Source organism: Coenobita brevimanus, chromosome 47 (genome assembly GCF_032717465.1).
Source record: "Coenobita brevimanus isolate Jiangsu-jjx chromosome 47, ASM3271746v2, whole genome shotgun sequence".
NCBI classification, from domain to species: Eukaryota; Metazoa; Arthropoda; class Malacostraca; order Decapoda; family Coenobitidae; genus Coenobita; species Coenobita brevimanus.
In genome coordinates this window covers 12806523-12824151 of record NC_137000.1, presented here as the reverse complement: position 1 = coordinate 12824151, position 17629 = coordinate 12806523, and the positions used below count along the sequence as shown (strand labels likewise).

General features: G+C 42.4%; 1 pseudogene; it reads right to left on the bottom strand.

Annotated features, from left to right (window-relative positions):
* Positions 1–4971: 4971 nt before the first annotated feature.
* Positions 4972–14141, bottom strand: LOC145399085 (protein stoned-B-like; annotated as a pseudogene).
* Between the last annotated feature and the right edge of the window lie 3488 nt (positions 14142–17629).

The window sequence follows — 17629 nt, the reverse complement described above, 5'->3', positions numbered from 1 at the left end:
TTAGAGAATGTGTTCTTATCTCCGAACACATTTCTTTAATATTAGCCATTTAAAGCGTACCTGTCAACTCTATCTCATACAGTGTTACCAGATCAACAGGCTCGTATCACGCACGCTAAGAGGGACGAACTTCTGCTGTCGGCTGTACATATATATATCATTGCCTTAATGACCAGGGGGCCTCGGCCTCAATGGTCGATAGGAAAAAAAAAAAAAAAAAAAACTGTAATGGTTAGGTGTGACCAAACACTATCCCACATAACATTAGTCAGAGGCGATGCATAAAGTCAGGCATGCTCTATCATCATCACGTTTCAAAAAATGTCGTTAAAAATTGTCAGTCTGTCCAAACTTTCGCGCTCTCAGTTTTAACATATCAGTCCGATGACGTACATCCTGCTACCTTTAAACAATTCAAGTCAGCTTACGGCAAGAAATCAGCTTGTGGAAAGGTTAATCAAGACCGTTTCTAATCTCGTCACTAAAAATGTAATGATCTCGGAGCTTAACAGTATCGTCCGGAGGTAACAAGAAATAAAGATTAAGTCCTCGGGCTGAATGGGTCAGTAATACGGCCCTAAACCCTTAACCTGTCACGTCCCGTGGTTTTCTGCACCTCCGACATCCCCCAGTCCCGAGGTATTTTCGAAAAATATTTTTTTGGCTAAAACCTTCGCTTTTGGTGAGAAACATCAAAAATTCATAGAGAAATAGCTCACCTGAGGTTTAAAACACTCAATCCAGGTAGGAGTTCCTCCTTACCTGACTGGGTTTTCTAACATGCTGGCACCAAAGAAAACGAGTTCTATGGGAGGGTAACTATTTTATCCACTCATAAACGGTATTTATTTATTTACTTGGTACGAATTTATATGTAGTATGAGAGCATATTGGTTTTCAAGTATTGGTTTTCAAGTAGGAATATAGGCATTATAAGCATGGTTTCACTCACTAACTAATCACCATTCATGACCTTTTTTTTCCCACATTACCTGATCATCATTTCTGACTGTTTCTTCCTCTAATGCTATGTAAACCTTGTCCTCCACATTGTCATCGACTGGGGAATCACTCTGGCCCTGAATGTCTTTATTGACCAGGTCACTGGTAACAGGTGAATTGCAGAGACAATGGCGTGAGGGGAGGAGGGAGGAGGTTATGCGGTGTAAGGCATTGTCCCTGCTTGGCATTTTGTAGACGAATAGAGGAAGGTGTCCCGTGTATACATACAAAAAATCACACGCGAAAATTGAAAATTGTGCAAATTAGGGACCTTGCAATTGCACGACGTACCGGTACGTCGCCGGGACTGGCAAATGCAAATCGTTGCAACGTACCCATACGTCGACGGGACAGGGCGGGTTAAACCAAATGACTAGACATTGCACTCATCCGACCCTGTCACCGCCGCCCTCACACCCTGCCAACACCCTGCCAAGACAAGGTTCGGACAGAGACACCAGGAAGGGGCGAGTGGCATTGTCATAAAACCCTGGGCGATCCACGGGGACGGCTGGGGGCCAACGAAACGATAATAAAGTTCACTGTATATATAAAAACTGAGGTTCCTTGAACGTTATTTAAGAGACTTCGCGACTCACCATCAGTTGCGACACATTTCACTTACACTTCACTTCATTTTACTTCACTTCACACACACGGCTAGAGCCAGTAACTTCCACATCATAAGTTCACCGTTGCTGCTTCCTTAACCTCGCGTCGTCACCTCGAAGAATTTCCTCTCAAAATTTTATACATTGCATGAAGAAATATCTCTATGGGAAGCAAGAGACCAGAAAACGACAAAACACTCACTCCCGACATACCAGATGCGACCACCGACCACCAGACACAGGGTAGCCTACGATACAAACACATGCGTGGGGTTATGATGGTCACTACAATCGCACACACGCTTGCTTAAAAGACAACTTGGATTTCAATATACAGCAAGAACACTGCTTCCTTTGCATAACCTATTTACGTCGCCGCGCATGACCACGAAGTTTCCAAGCATCGCCTCCGTCAGGTAGGTAAAGTTGGCCAAATAAGCTGTTTGACTTTTATCTTTGCCTACCGAGGAGTCCTAGAGTTAGACAGTGGCGAAACTCACAAGCATGTATCTCCTACATCTTTCGTATGTTGCTGTGATGCGTAACTGCGGCTTAATCCAACACCGCCACCAGTATTGTTTATCGTCAAACAAATTAACAAAAACACACAATTATAATAATAATCTATAGAGCTAGAAATTAGTTTTTTACACCATCAGCGGCAAAATATTATGATGTGAGCACGTGCACACTGTTGATTTGTTGCGGATTTCAGAGTCTGTGTGGCGTTGAGGGGTGCGTGATGTGATGTGGCTCGCACTGGGACACCGTAACTCTTGGCTCGTTAGCCTGGGACAACTTTATTTATTCATTTACTTGTCTTGCTAATCCAGACGAAGAAAATTTTGGCCGTATTATCTCTGGTTAGGGAGGGGTCCCTAGCATCTTTTTCCCAGCGATCTTATTTGCTCACTAAACTTTGCTATCATCTAGTATGTCATTTGCAACTTATGAAAATAGGTGAAATAAATATCAACAGAATATTAACATGCCATATACAGAAACGGCCTGGTAAGGAAGAGATATTAAGTAGCCTCCATAAAGAAGGTTCGTAGTACTTTTCCCTTCCCTGTTTATCCCTTACATACGTCGCTAATATTCTCTTGTGTGCATTCATGCAGTCTATATTGATGTCCAAGAAATGACACAAGAAGTTTCCAAGGCGTACTAAGCAAAATAAATCGCCTTGGAAAATGTGTTTGTGAGTCATCTTAACTTACGAGACCTAGGCCATTTATAACAAGCCCCTGTGAGGCCTGTGTTCGGTGCTCGAGCTCAATCGCCGAGCTCCAAATTGGCCCCGTTTTAATAGTGTTCTGCCACACACGACCGTCGCGTCTGTGGGTGGCCTTAGGAAGAGGCAGAAAGTTATCTTCTAACATTTCACCATGATGACGGCGAGATAACAGAAGAGTAAGGGTATGATAGACTAATTTTCTAACATTTCACCATGATGCCAGCGAGTTAGAAGAGGAATACATCATGATAGGTTAATTTTCTAACATTTCACCATGATGATAGCGAGTTAGGGAACGAGCAGGGTATAATGGACTCATTTTCTAATATCTCACAATGATGAAAGCGAGTTAGAAGACGAGTATAGTATCAGTGTAGGAAATACGGCGAGAGTATGTCAAATAACAACCCATTAATGATTACATGTTTCCAGGTTACAAGTGGTAAGAGAGATAAAAGGGAATGATGCAGCATTTCCGACAATGATGAGATTCTGGTCTTCAGAGCAATAAAGAGGAGACGATGGCATAAGGAATGGGATCGCACACTGGAACATGAAAAACCCAACTTCATACTGTCTTACAGCGTAAATGAGAGATGATAAGGAGAATGGAGAAGAGAGGATGTGGAAGAATTGGGGTATGCGACAATTGAGAAGTTAGCTCTTTGACGGTAATGTTGAGAACACCAAGAAAAATTAAGAAATGCATAACAGGGAGTATGTGATGGAACTGGGCTATGAACAATACACAGAAGAATAAAATAAGAGAGTAAGATGGGTGGAGACAAGAACTGGTAGGGGATGGAGTGTGGTGGTCTGAACCAATCACGTTACATTGAGACGTATTTTAGGTGGTTTAGAAGACGTCGTAGCACATCTTCCTTGACGATTAATTTTGCATATTATACCTTAACATTTTCTTGTATGTTACGGTATTTATGTCATTTTAATATAGACATAGTTTGTAACAATAACACACGGGATGATGCTGAGGGGTAATGTGTGGAATAAATCACTACAGAAGAGGTATTTCGAAATCCGCGAAGCCACTGAAAATATAATTCCTTGACTACTGGACAGAGCCGCAATACTTTAACTTGTCATGAGCAACTTTTGAACATCTAGCCATTTTCGTTATTGAATACTTTTATAAAGTTATACATGCTACATCAGTATTCGGTACCGGCTAATTACCAATGAATGAGCCATAACAGACTTGTTTACACTGGGTGGTTATACAGGAGGGAAGCATCCACTGGTTAAGAGAAGAAATGAGCAAGGAATGTTTTATGCACGCGTTTCAATCTACTTTTAAACAACTACAACATTACATCTTTATCGTACTATGGGTCACGCATTTAATAAAGTTTCCCTGCAGTGAGTCACGGGCCTGAAAATGTCTGAAATTCTTTCCCTGCCCCATTTCGTGTAGGTGAGTCAGGTTACTTATCATGGTAAGGGACCCATGAATCAGGTTGCCCTGCACGATGACGAACTCAGGATTCTTCTGCAGGTGGCAGAATTTCCATCGGTGTGGATGCCTCCTTAGTTTCTAGACTTTTCATCATGGCCCATGTTCTGCACAATTTGGCGAGACAGCAGCTACAAGGAACTGTTCCACTGTGGTATGAGGTGACGCGGTAGAGGCTCGAGCAGCTGCAGGCGCCGCTCAGCACACCGACACACGACACTACAAGGAAGTTTGCCGCACCTTATACTTCGACACCAGAGCCGGAGGGACGCGGTCCTGTGCTTTTAAGTGTCTTCAAATGACTTGGCCTTTGGTACGACATAACAATACGGAGTTAGGCACTACAATAAATCGTGTACTTGTCCACATTAATCTTATTATTATGTAATATTTCAGTCATTATTACACTGTTCTTTTTAATTATCGTATGCACCGATAATCGTAACTTTTAACTACCAGTGAATATCATACACTGGTTGAATATGGCTAACTCAGCTGACCATGACTCATAAGACATCGTCGCTGTAGCAGCAGTAGTATACCAAACAGACACTATGCAAAGGCAGAATCATTCGCTAGCTACGACACTGGGACCCTGTATATCAGTGAGGGGGTGACATGTTGGGTGAGTGGAGGAAACATGGCCTTGGTTACGACGAATCATCACTGCTAGACTCGTTGTTTTGTTGCTGTTGGTGCTCCTGTTGCTTGCGCGCTGCCTCCTCCATCGCCAGCGTCTTGGAATCCCTCATGGTGGCAGCCACGTAGTCAGCTGGACCAGTATCTGACGAAAAACTCCATCTCCATACGGTACTCATGACGGGCTAGATATCTGACGTATTTCTCAGGCGGATCCTCATTTGTTACTGATACAGATCGCATGGCACAGTGGCTGACGGTCGTGGCCGGCATTGTGAACTCCAGGTGGCGACTCTGGCATCTGATCGTACGCCGTCAGGTTCATCCAGCAGCTGAAGGTGTGGTTCGTGTAGGCGCCCTGGCCCTCCATCGGTAGTCATGACATCCTGCACACAATGGAACGGTGTTGGTGGTCGTACTTGATCTGGCCCTATGTCACTTCTGTAAGAGCTGCTTGGGCCGTCTCCATTGTCCCCATAAGCCGCTCGATGCCTTTCACTTTGCTGGTTCTGTCAAGGGAGATTGGTTGTGTCATAGGGATCTAGGCCAAACAACTATAAATTATGCTAAAAATAATGACATGAGTAGCATACACAATCCTGAATTATGTGCTTATATCTTTCTTTTCAGCCACAGAAATCCTACCTAAACAGGTTTTAGATATATACAATGCAAATTTGGGAAAGATATAATGCTTACACATACCTGTATGTATTCTTATGAAATACATGTTTAAATTTTACTTTGACAAAGTTGCATCATGTCAAAATGTAAAAAAAAAAAGTATTTTTCTCTTCTTTAATTTTTCAAATCTTAGAATGATATTATGAGAAGCAGAACATACAGGAGGGGGGGGGGAGATCATGGATGAGGTGAATGTACGAGGTGGAAAGGCATATAAATAAGGGTGGTGTGAGTTGGAGGGAGGGTAGATTGATGACCGAGGGTAGAGTGACAAGGAGGCGATTTGCTCGTGGCCACCCTCTCTAGAATTAAAGCGTCTGGCAATAAATGGATAAGCAGATAGAACTTTCAGGGAGTAATGGTGAATAAGAATCAGCACGCACCTCCTGTGAGCAGACTTGACGGATCCATATCTGAAGTGCTTCTCGACTCTGAACATGTAGATCCAACACTCAGGCAGGGGGAACCTCACCACCACGTCCTCACACGGGACCTGACAAAGCGAGGCCATCACCAGTTTAAGGTACTATTCTCGTTCGCACAGAAGCTTTCCGGTCAACTCCTCCCCAGTGATTTATTTCGCTTGGTTCACTTTAATATTCTCTTGCCTTTGATTAATGCATAATATATCAATGTTAGTCAAATATTATCACACAAGATCATATTATGGTGTAACATGCACTTTATTATTCTCTTGCCTTTGATTAATGCATAATATATCAGTGTTAGTCAAATATTATCACACAAAGATCATATTATGGTGTAACAAGCAAATTAATTCGCTAGGGAGAAGTGTTACGAGTTTCCCATGGAAACAAAAATACGGGTTATAATCTCTGCACTCGCGTTATCACACTGAAGGATTCTCTCTCTCTCTCTCTCTCTCTCTGCTTACCTGCCCAAGTTTCCTGCCAGAGAAGCCAGGTACGAGGATGTCACAGAAGATACCGACCCTCCTTCCCTGTATGGTCACCTTCGTCTTCACCTGCAAGGGCAATTCACGGTTCTTGGGGGGCCGGACCCTAAACCTCATGAGTTCGATGTAGCATGCGTCAGGAGGCTTGAACCTGTGGGGAAATTAATGGAGTACTAAATTGGGGAAATTAATGGAGTACTAAATTACTAGATTCAGGACGGTACTGGGTTCAAAATTAAGCTCAAAATAGTAGCAAGGATCGTTTAATTACTGAGTGAGAGATAAACCCCTCCAATCCAACGGCGTATTTTTTATTTTACTCTGCCCACAGTAAGACGATTTTGTTCAAATCAGGATGGAATTTGTTGGCAAAGATGTTGATGAAGGCAATATTTACGCCGCCTCTTCAAAGGTGAATGGAACCGTCTAGAGACCGCCATTATAAATGAGAAGACGTCAGGAGATTGAAAGGGTTAGACTCACAATATTCCCAAGGATCATTAGCTATAGAGTGTATTATGATATAGAGTGTATTAAAATATTCACAAGGATAAACGCTAAAATTGTGGTAGATGGGAGCGCTCACTATCCACTCACTCAATGTAGTGCTGCTCTCGGGTGTCTGCCCTGTCCTCTCCTCCATCCTTCTTTCCCTCCATCTTCTTCTTTCTTTCCTCGTCCTTCTGCCTACGGGTGACTTTACACTCCCTCTTCTGTCTTTCATTCCCTCATTCTTTCCTCTTTCTTCTGCCTATGGGTGACTCTACACTGAGTGAGAAGACAAATGGTTTCCTGTACACCAGGAAACTATTTACTACGCTGGGTGGTAACCATATAACCAAATTTTGGCGCCTGGTGGTTTAGTGGGTAATTACTGTGCTCCAATCGGATTGAGCTGGTGAAGGTTTATATCCAAGGGATGGTTGGGGTTTATTGCTCACGTAATGCCACTCAGGGATAAGTGAGGCTGGTCACTCTCATCTTAAATGTCAGGACTAACTGCCTAGCCCCGGGCTCCTATGCTCCTCATGGGGCAACGTAGGATTGGATCATGGATAAACTCTAAATACAATACGAAATACAAAATAATATTAAGGACCAATTCCGAGTACAGTTCGAAGTTCACTATATTCTCAAGGATCCGTTTTATATACAATACGAAATGCTATAATGTCCTAAAGATCAAGTCTATGTATAATATTTATATAAAATATCACAAACTTAAAGAGTATATATGTGGAGTTGTGAATGCAATCATAGCCTCCAAATATTGCCAAGGATCTGTTCTGAATACTGTACAACATAAGAGTCAGCATTTTTCCAGGGAGTACAATATCAAGCTAAAATACATCCAAGAAATGTTTTTCACAGGGAGCTGAAAATTTCTCAAGGATAATGCTGGAAATATACCAAAGTTCAGTTCTGAATACAAATATACCTAAAAAGGAGTTCTGAATGAAGATATTCCCAAAGATGAATTCTCACTTCAATTTGAGAGCTAAAATATACCTTAAGATCAGTTCTGAATATATTGTAAAGGTCCAGATATCCTCTAGAGATCGTTTTGAGTCTTTTTATTCCCTCAAATTAGCCTGAGTTAGTCGTATCATTCTCACTTTATATGCTGTGTCTTCTCAAACTCCTCGCCGTCGACGCAGCGATGGAACTCGACCGCCTCCAGCCTGATCCACTCCTCTGTGATGACGGGGATGATGTCGTGGCGGCCCACCACCTCGCGACCCTGCTTCCTCATGTCGCTGATGCCAAGGTCCACGTCCGGCATGCCTGACGGTGTAGTTGTCACATATGTCACGCAGCCACACCTTTGCATTACATTATTATTTCTTATTGCTGAGCAACTAGACGCATTTATTTCTAGGAAGCATTTAAAACACTGCTGCATTCATATAATATGACCTGTGGAATCTCTACTCACACACACACACACACACACACACACACACACACACACACACACACACACACACACACACACACACACACACACACACACACAGTGTGTGTGTGTGTGTGTGTGTGTGTGTGTGTGTGTGTGTGTGTGTGTGTGTGTGTGTGTGTGTGTATGTGTTTGTGTTTTAATCTGTACCGCTCATCTGACACCTGGAAAGTAGGCAGGCAGCAAACATCCTAGATAGTCTACTGTGCATTGCTTAAAACTTTTTTTTTTTTAAGTAATTCATCCAAGTGAGAATCCCAACCCACCAGAGCGGAAGCCAAGGAAGAAGATCCTGACTCTGGCTATCATGCAGTGGACGACGCCCTTCATGTCCTGCTTCACGTAGATCTCACCCACCGCCGTCAGCTGCACCTCCTCGAACTTGTAGTTGAGGCCGCGGTCTCGGTGCACCGTCAGGGAAAACAGCTGCTCCTCTATTAGCGACGAGAACAGCTGCCAGAACACGAGTTAATTAATTTCTTAACATGGGAATAGATATGGATTTTGATACATAATTAGTCTGGATTGTTTGGCAATGTTTATCCTTTTATTTTCTTCAGGACATTGCTGATTGATCCACTCTCTACGATGTTAAAAATTTTAGGCACTTCTTTGTATCTCCAGACAAATAAATTCAGATCAAGAAAGACTTATCGAACTAGAGTGGTTAAATACAATCCTCATTACTCCCTTCACTATTAAGGCACCCTTCTGTGTTGAATAAAGAATCCGGTACTGTAGTAAGATGAATGAAATACAAACCTCTGTTATGTTTCCAGGTTAATATGCTTTCTTATCTTCATCACCTATGTTATAGAAATTTAACTGTACACTTCTATTAATTTGTCTTACTGCCCAGATTATTGAAAAGCTAGTGGGAAAAATGTGATGAAAATATGTGAGGCAACTGCTACAGGGTAACGAACGAGGTATTTAAAGTCTGGTACGATTTCGTAAGAATAAACAACACAGTAGTGTTTCCAATAATGAGTTCAGGATCCAAGAATTCGACGTGAGGAATATCAAGATTGGTCATCGAAGAGGACAAAGTAGATCTGAGATACGAGCTGCCCCTGTAACCAGCTGGCTGCCATTTTTGTTGTCACTGTTTGCCTGTGGTACTTAAAAGGTTTTCTTATGTACTGCATTTGAAATAAAAAGTCATCATTATTTATCAATCTGCCTTTTTATTGCCTGATCTATCTTCGCTGATTTTTTTTTTTTTTTTTTTTTTTTTATATTGACTTTAGGTAAAGATTAGATTCGTTGCTCCCTGAGGTCCAGCCGTCCTTCTACACCCACCAATTTGCGCTACACACAATCACATGTCTTGCTTGGGCGCTAGTAACCGCACTGTCCATACTGTACACACGATGCAGCTGTCATATTCAGGACTGGCGTGATGACATACGTATTTTTATGACGTAGGTGGATCATGTGGAGGATCAGTTAAGACTCCAGACTGAATACAATATAATGACCCCTGCCCCATACAGGATCGAGGTCTCCGTTAGAAGTCCACTCCTGTACGATTTAACCATAACCTCCCTGTCATTTCCTGCCAATCCCTGCTCTCCCTCTTCTTCCCTTTGTCTTCCCTGCGTTCATTGTCCTTCCCTGTCTCTCTTTGCCCTTCCCAGCCTATTCCTGCTCCTCTCCCTACTTCTTTCTCTTCCTGCTTTTCCATTCCTCTACCTCGTTCCACCTACCTCACCCTGACATTCCCTTCCTTTACTGTCTCTCCTTGCCGTTCCTTGCCTCCCTCTGTCCCCTCCTGCCTTTCCTTCCCATCCCTTTTCTGCCTCACTCAACCTCTTCCTGCCTCTCCCCTCCTCTCGCAAGCCCACACCCACCTTCAGATCCTCATAGTTCTGCGTGCCAAGCTTAAGCAACTGCGATATCTTCGGGGCTTGCTCGACCGGCATACCCAGCTTCCGCACGTCGCTGGCACACTCCTTCACGTGCTCGTAGTCCCCGGCCATGCCATGCTGGGCGAACTTGGAGATCTTGGTAGTGAGTCGTTCTACCTTGGACACCTGGCCTGGTCGTACTCCCGGTCGTTCCTTGTAGAATATGTACTGGACTTTGACCGTGAAGACCTTGCCGAACTGGTCGAACTGTTGCGCTCCTGCGACGGGGAGAAAGAAAAATGTTCAAAGGAAAGCAAATATATTACAGAAGTTTAGTTTGTTGTAAAGGCTGAGTACAAAAAATCTGAACTTCATATACAAGCTGAAAAATCGAGAAGAAACAGAGAGAGAGAGAGAGAGAGAGAGAGAGAGAGAGAGAGAGAGAGAGAGAGAGAGAGAGAGAGAGAGAGAGAGAGAGAGAGAGAGAGAGAGAGAGAGAGAGAGAGAGAGAGAGAGAGAGAGAGAGAGAGAGAGAGAGATACCAATCGTCTTTGGTCGATCGTCAGTGAATTATTATTTCTGTCAACCAGAGTGGCTTGTCAAAGAGTTAATGAAAGGTGAGTCTCCTTGGTTACTAGCAAAATCGACCGTCCAAACTAACCGAGCTCATAGGGGTAAGGAATTTTTGTCAGGGCAACGGAGTAGTATCAGTGGTTGCAACCCCTGGCTCATCTGACTGTGAATGCAGTGGACCGCTGCTGAAGTTACCCTTGTCCTGCGGTCCACCGTCCTCCTTTTGGGGGATAGAGAGGGAAATGAAAGGTGTTTGTATTACCAGGTAGTGGAACCACACTGTCATACGGGTGCCACCACGAGAAGGCTTTCCTCTCCAGGTCAGAGTGAATGCGGACTATACAACTAACATCCAGACCCATTTTACTCCTATCAGCTGTAGGTGCCGAGGCAAGATAATCTTTTTTTGTTTATCTCTAGTGGCATCATATTATCAGGGAAGAAAAACCTCGGAAATAACAGAAGTGAAGGCAAGCAGTAGGTGGGGAAATCTGGGACAGCATTAAAAGTAAAGTACGCGATCGAGGCCTAACACCCTCAGCCCGAGGACGTATTCTGTATTTTTATTCTTGCCACCTCCAGACGATGTTGTTAAGTTGTGAGAGACCATTAGTAGTGACGGGGTATGAGACAGCTCCATTAATTTCTCCAGAACATTATTTCTCTTCCTCGTCTAAACAGAGTCGTCTCAAAGTAGTAAGAACAAAACAGAAAGTACGTCATTAGGTTTAAACGACTATTCATGATGCTGAATCATGGTAACGGAAGATAGCTAAAATAAATAAATAAATAAATAAATAACCACATCTCCAGATGTTTAGGACGTCATTTTTTTCGTATTTTATCTCTTTAGCATTCATTAATTTAATTGAAAAATTGTTCGGTAGCAATAAGAATGAGGAAAAACGCATACTCAAACAGTCTTACACACAACTTAAGCTCAAGAGAGTTTATAAATATAGTCCCAGATCGTGTGGAGAGGCAAACCAAACCGCCATCTCAGCTCGAACAACGATCGAGCAAAGAGGCAACCCGAATCACCGCCTTTGTTCGACCCGGAGAGAAGAATGTTAGTATTTGCTGCTGTTATTTGCCCAAGGGACGCTCTTCATCACCGTCTTGGGAAGTAATCGTGTGCATCAGCCTCAGTGAAATTAAGGGCAAGTTTGTGCTGGTAGAGTGGCTGCAGAGGTGGTGTTTGTAGTGGAAAATATAAGTAGTTAAGAAGAACAGAAGCAATATTGTAAGAGACGTGCTGCAGGTGAAATTCAGGGATTTATTTTGAGTGTGTGTCATTGTAACACATCTTTCTTAGCGAATTATGTTTTATTCCACCCAAACATTCTCTTGTATGTTATGTACTGTATATCGTAGTAACACCAATATAGTTTACGTTAATTGCATGCAACAGGATGTGGAGGAGCAATAGTCTTATTAATCGGTAAGGAAGAAGTGCTACGATATCTCCTATGCCACTTAGACGATCCGTGTGAAAGAACTCCCGTGGACATACAGGGAAACTGATGCTGTTGGATGTGGATGATCTTAGAGCAAGTTAAGTGTGGAGTGTAATAAAGGATTCTGTAACAGTGCATTTCTGTTTTCGAGACATGATAATTAAGAAGGAAATATTTTTGCACATTCATGGAAAGTAAACTAAATAAGGAGGGAAGTGGTGATAAGCAGTGAACCAGAAAGCAAAAAAAGTGACAGCCAACCAATAGTGAATGAGTTAACAGCCAGTATGTCAGGATAACTGTGGAGTTCTAAGGGGAGGACAGTGTTAGTAATATTTTATCTTGTCACGACGAGGACAAAGATGAAATGTAGAAAGTGAGTACGAAAGGTTAAAGATGTGTGAAAATGTAAGTCTTGTGAGATATTTCGAGAAGTGGATTGAGAAAGAATAGTGATATCTGAAGGGGGATAAGCGAAAGAACAAAGATATATGAAGAAAGATATCTGGAAAACACGAAGAAAAAAAAAAAGGTAAACATTATGGACGATGAATGAAAATTTAAAAATGATAAAAGATTACTGGAATTTAAAAAAAAAGGAACAGAAAAAGATTGAGATGGAAATAAATATCGAAAGAAGGCAGCGCTATTGGAGACAGAGTTTGATGGATCAATATTTAACAACTAATGAAAAAAAATTACAGAAAAAAAAAAAAAAGCTTAGAAACGAGCCAATGCCCGCGACAATAAAAATATAATAACTTAAGAAAGATAGGTGGGGGGGGGGAATTTGCAAAATGGACAGCAAAACACAGAACTAGTAAAAAAAAGTCTGAAGCAAAAAAAAAAAAAAAATGATTGGCAGGTAAGTGAAAAACAAAATAAAACTCGCAAAATGAGTAAGAAAAAATGGCTAGAAGAAATGACTAGAAAATATACTCATCGGAGACAGAGTAGCAAGCCTGAAGTGGAAGCCCCTGGAACGTATCCTTGTCGTCATTGTTGTTGAACAGTTGAAGTGCAGACCGTCAGGCGCACGAACACCTTCTTCCAGAAGGTCTGGGCGAGACGGGACAGTGCGTGAAGGTAGGTGCATGTCTTTGAGGACCTATGCGTTAAAAGGCTTCCTTGCACCTCTTCCTTAGCGATTTATTTTGCATACTACACCTTTCCTTTCCACTCTCATGTATGTAGCTTGTTTCCTTGATACCAGCACAGACTGCGTAAATAAAACAGAAGTGAATATGAACGTGCTGTATACAGCAAAAAACTGTGTAGAAAGAGGTGACAGGAATCGAGATTACACTCTCAGTCAGTGTAAGCAGTGTGTGTACAGAGGTAGGTGAGTGTGGGTGGTGTGGGGGCATGGGGTCGTGGGTGTGTCTGGTATGTGTAGGGGTACCTAGGTAGCGTAGTTGGTGCGTGGCCAGTGGATGCTGATGGTATTTGTACAAGGGTAGGTGGGTGAATGTGGTACGCAGGCACTGAGTCGTGAGCGTGATTGCTGGATATTTTTTCAGAGTTTCCTTATAATCACAAACCATCTTTCTTAATCATCAGATCGAACTGGGAAGGTGTCCTGTATATTGTATAATTTTCTTCACAAATACTTCGTTTCTTCTTTAGAGTATTGCACCCTGGCATGGGAGGTGGATTTGTTTGCCGGTCGGTCAGTATTAACTACAGCCATGCTGGGGATCCTGGTGGTAATGTGTGGACACAAACTGGTGTAATCTGAGACCATCTGGCTTGTCCATTTGTCCCAGATGCTACCTTACCCAGCACGCCACCAGCATAATGCGACACGTGAACACACACCAGTGGGGCTAGATACTCGCGTCTTACCAGCTCAGGCACATAATGGAAGGGGTGTGACAGGGTGGAGTTGGCTAGTGAGTGCAGACGAGGAGGCAACAACGGGTGAAGTGAGGGAGGGAGGTGGGAGTAACTTGTGAGATGGTGTGGGTGAGACGGGGTCCAGTTGGTGCCTTGTTACATCGGCATTATGCAGTCTGAGTGCTTCACTTCCACTCCAATTTACGATGGTCGGCTTTGCTTTCAAGAGATGGTTGGTGACCGAGAAAATACAGCGAGTGGACTACATGCAAAAATGATCATGATTTCATACGTGGGTCATTGCAAAGAATTATAAAAAAGTCTTCCATAAATCCCACTTATACGTCATAAGAACACCACCACCAGTACCTTCACACCAGTTCTATATCAGATAGTCCAAAACAGTGAAAGTTAATATGCAACAGCAGCGTCCAAGTGGTGACGCGAGGCCTATAAGGAGCCGAGTTTTGTGTGTGAAGGAACATCGACTCCGAGTACAACACACTGCTTATAGCCCTACAGTCTATGTCTACAACCGAAATGATGAAACACACACACACACACACACGCACACACACACACACACACACACACACACACACACACACACACACACTGTTATAGAGAAACACACTAAGAATGCACTAAACCCCCAACCCCCTCCCCCTCCAACCACCACACTTCTGAACACACACCCTCGCACTCTCCCAAACCAAGCAACAACATACACCACCGATATAGTTAGACAAGACCTCTCCACTTATACCAGGGTTCTGACATCACCACCACCACCAGCATCAACCACTGAGAAAACCACCAGACTCTATCAGCGCTAGGCGATAGACGAGGAAAAATAAATGCACAATCTATCTGGACGAAGAGGTCTGATATGTAATTAGCTTTTGCATGATATGAAGATGGGAGGAACAGATAGAAGTGACAGGGTTGGAGGTGTTTGTTGGTTATGGTTGTTTCGTTCTCTTGTGGATCTGCCCCGGTATTTATCCATCCGCAGACACTGGCTTGGTGGAGGGTTCCTGAGGGTCACTGATCCACCCAGACGCCAACGCAGGACACCAAACTGCCTTATCCGTCGCCACTGGCACTACTACCTGCCGTCTGTTTGTAAAGAATGAAGACTAGATTGATGATGTTCATATCAACTGTTCCTTAAATTATCGTGGGCTTCAAGTTCCCAAGCTTGCGATCTGCTGTCAGTACTTAAGCCAAAGCTGAGACTTCTGTGTTTGTTTTCTCGGTGCTTGTCTATTTTCTGATAGTCCGCTTAATTTTATTCGCACTGTCATTTACGATCAGTTTTAATCATGTGTCTGGTTCACACATCTCGGTGCTGATATTCAGTATATAATATTTTTTGTCCGTCTGCAGCTTCTGGAACTTAATCTGGGTCTGTAATTTTGTTGTTTGCATTGGCTGGACTGTTTAATTTTATGGTGTTCTTTACGTTCCTCTCCTATAACACTTATTAAAGGACCAAAACCAAAGAAGCCTTTAACTATTATGAAAACATCAGAAACCATGCCAAAATTATAATCAATCTTTCTAAATCAAACTTTCTACATAGACAAACTAACAAACTACTAAACAATCCAAATGATAACAAAATATTCTGGTCAACCCTTAATTCATTCAAAACTAACATCACTACCACCTCTTCCATTCCACCGTTACAATCCCCGAATGGAAATCTAGTAAGTGACTCACGTGGAAAAGCCAACCTTCTTGTTGACATTTTTTCAACAAACTCAACCCTACATACAGAAAATCACAATATTCCTGTACTTTATTTTGATTTCCCTCAAATATCTCCTTCCATGATTCACACCGGATACGTACAAGCTGTATTACAGAATCTCTCAGCAGACAAAGCCACTGGTCCAAATGAAAATCCTTCAGTAGTAGTTGATAATTGCTCCTCAGTGTTGGTTCCTGTATTAGCAAAATTTTTCCTCTGATGAGTTCGTACCAGCCTCTTGGAAAGATGCAAATATCCATCCTGTTCCTAAAAAGGGGGCAACTTCTGATCCATCAGACTATAGGCCAATTGCAATAACTTGTGTTCTCGGTAAAGTTTTTGAGACACTAATTAACAAACACATAGTCAAGCATCTAGAAATCATTAATTTAATCAATGATCAGAAGTATGGATTTGGACAAGAACGTTCGACTGTAGATATTCTTTGCCTACTTACCCATCAACTTAACAAAACAATATACCAACATGGTGAGACACACACAGTAGCACTTGATATTTCAAAAGCATTTGACAGAGTATGGCACCGGGCCTTAATGTCTAAGATGTCACACTATGGCCTTGCATCACTGGTTCCTCTAATTTCTTCTTACCTTCATAATAGAAAAATACGGGTCATGGTAGATGGAATCTATTCTCAGTTTCATTCCATAAATGCTGGCGTACCTCAGGGATCAGTTTTGGCGCCAAACCTCTTTCTCATTCATATTAATGACCTCCTATCTGTCACGCACAACCCAATACACTCTTATGCTGATGACTCGACCCTTCATAGTTCTTTCACATCTATACCCGTCACGTTGGCCAGCTTCTCTCATGCCCCGCCCCCTTGGCCACGCCCACTCACCCATCGGCCCGAGTAGGAGTTCTGAGACAGTCTTTGTCGTGCCAATGTTGGGTGAACATGTCAGGCGCTCTCGCTAATCGAAGCAACAAAACTTTTACGTAACCTTTTAACTGGAATGATATCACTTTTCCATTTAACTAGGAAACGTTTTGTAGTAAAGGATGTTGGAAAAAAGTACCAAGGAACGTCATCGGCCTGAAAAGTTTGTAAAGTAATGAAAGTTCCCTCTATGAAAATAAAAAGGTACACATTCTACAAAGAACTTAGTGTTTTGACATTTTTCCTTAAAAATGGTATTCACACACACACACACAAAACCCTTTTCCCTCTATAAGATTTCACTGACTTCACGTAAATAGAATGAGATTTCTCATTTCAAAGCGAAGCCAGTGACATTTCGTTTTCCTACTTCTATATTCAAACCTCTGATATTACGGAAATAAATAGGGAAACTTACAATATGGTTATGATACTGTGGTAACTTACCAGCCATGACAAATAGATGACTTAATAATTATGTTTAACAGTAATAGCGGCACAGCTGCGATGTGTTCTTGCCAAGCTCCGAACTTTCTTGGCGGCAAAACTCAGCTGCAGTCGCGGTAGGAGGCAGAGTGGTTCTTTTCAAACTGATTTTGATTCAGTTAGCAAATTTTAGTGCTTCCTTTGTCATAAAGAAATGAATTCAAAGTAAAAGTAAATAATACGATACTATTTCGTGGTAAGGCTCATTATTCTGTCAGTAAGAAGAATAATTATCTCAGCCAATCAGCAA